A 2,305-nucleotide genomic window follows, 5' to 3' on the forward strand; every position below is an offset into this window, starting at 1 on the left:
ACTGCACCGAGGGACATGGTACTAAAAATAATAAATACTGCCTCGCGCCGAGGGACCCGGTACTAAAAACAATAAATACTGCGCCGCGCCGAGGGACCTGGTACTAAAAATAATAAATACTGCACCGAGGGACACGGTACTAAAAATAATAAATACTGCCCCGCGCCGAGGGACACGGTTCTAAAAATAATAAATACTGCACTGCGCCGAGGGACACCCTACTGAAAATAATAAATACTGCACCGAGGGACACGGTACTGAAAATAATAAATACTGCACCGAGGGACACGGTAATAAAAATAATAAATACTGCCCTGCGCCGAGGGGACACGGTACTAAAAATAATAAATACTGCACCGAGGGACACGGTACTAAAAATAATAAATACTGCCCCGCACCGAGGGACACGGTACTAAAAATAATAAATACTGCACTGCACCGAGGGACACGGTACTAAAAATAATAAATACTGCCCCGCACCGAGGGACACTGTACTAAAAATAATAAATACTGCACCGAGGGTCACGGTACTAAAAATAATAAATACTGCCCTGCGCCGAGGGACACTGTACTAAAAATAATAAATACTGCCCCGCGCCGAGGGACACTGTACTACAAATAATAAGTACTACCCCGCGCCGAGGTACACGGTACTAAAAATAATAAATACTGCACCGAAGGACACTGTACTAAAAATAATAAATACTGCCCTGCGCCGAGGGACACGGTACTAAAAATAATAAATACTGCACCGAGGGACACGGTACTAAAAATAATAAATACTGCCCCAAACCGAGGGACCCGGTACGAAAAATAATAAATACTGCACCGAGGGACACGGTACTAAAAATAATAAATACTGCACCGCGCCGAGGGACCCGGTACTAAAAACAATAAATACTGCACCGAGGGACAGGGTACTAAAAATAATAAATACTGCACCGAGGGTCACGGTACTAAAAATAGTATATACTGCCCCGCGACTTGGGACACGGTACTAAAAATAATAAATACTGCCCCGCACCGAGGGACACGGTAGTAAAAATAATAAATACTGCACCGAGGGACAGGGTACTAAAAATAATAAATACTGCACCGAGGGACACGGTACTAAAAATAATCAATACTGCACCGCGCCGAGGGACACGGTACTAAAAACAATAAATACTGCCCCGCGCCGAGGGACCCGGTACTAAACATAATAAATACTGTACCGAGGGACACGGTACTAAAAATAATAAACACTGCACCGAGGGTCACTGTACTAAAAATAATAAATACTGCACTGCGCCGAGGGACACGGTACTAAAAATAATAAATACTGCACCGAGGGTCACGGTCCTAAAAATAATACATACTGCACTGCGCCGAGGGACACGGTACTAAAAACAATAAATACTGCGCCGCGCCGAGGGACCTGGTACTAAAAATAATAAATACTGCACCGAGGGACACGGTACTAAAAATAATAAATACTGCCCCGCACCGAGGGACCCGGTACTAACAATAATAATTACTGCCCCGCGCCGAGGGACACGGTACTAAAAGTAATAAATACTGCCCCGCACCGAGGGACACGGTACTAAAAATAATAAATACTGCACCGAGGGTCACGGTACTAAAAATAATAAATACTGCCCCGCACCGAGGGACCCGGTACTAACAATAATAAATACTGCACTGAGGGACACGGTACTAAAATTAATAAATACTGCACCGCGCCGAGGGACCCGGTAGTAAAAATAATAAATACTGCACCGCGGGACAGGGTACTAAAAATAATAAATACTGCACCAAGGGTCACGGTACTAAAAATAGTAAATACTGCCCCGCGCCGAGGGACACGGTATTAAAAATAATAAATACAGTCCCGCACCGAGGGACACGGTACTAAAAATAATAAAAACTTCCCCGCGCCGAGGGACATGGTACTAAAAATAATAAATACTGCCCCGCGCCGATGGACAAGGTACTAAAAATAATAAATACTGCACCGCGCCGAGGGACACTGTACTAAAAATAATAAATACTGCCCCGCGCCGAGGGACACGGTACTAAAAATAATAAATACTGCACCGAGGGACACGGTACTTAAAATAATAAATACTGCACCGCGCCGAGGGACACGGTACTAAAAATAATAAATACTGCCCCGCACCGAGGGACTGTGTACTAAAAATAATAAATACTGCACCGAGGGTCACGGTACTAAAAATAGTAAATACTGCCCCGCGCCGAGGAACACGGTATTAAAAATAATAAATACTGCCCCACATCGAGGGACACGGTACTAAAAATAATAAAT

At 44.0% G+C, this 2,305-nt stretch overlaps 1 long non-coding RNA gene across 1 annotated transcript; it reads left to right on the forward strand.

Moving 5' to 3' along the window:
* The first annotated feature begins 1,485 nt into the window (after nt 1–1,485).
* LOC122547097 lies at nt 1,486–2,092 on the forward strand. Its single transcript, XR_006310881.1, has 2 exons — nt 1,486–1,846; nt 1,970–2,092. It is a non-coding gene; the product is annotated as an uncharacterized LOC122547097 (long non-coding RNA).
* Nucleotides 2,093–2,305: the final 213 nt, after the last annotated feature.

This window comes from Chiloscyllium plagiosum, unplaced genomic scaffold (assembly GCF_004010195.1).
Source record: "Chiloscyllium plagiosum isolate BGI_BamShark_2017 unplaced genomic scaffold, ASM401019v2 scaf_1149, whole genome shotgun sequence".
Classification (NCBI taxonomy): Eukaryota; Metazoa; Chordata; class Chondrichthyes; order Orectolobiformes; family Hemiscylliidae; genus Chiloscyllium; species Chiloscyllium plagiosum.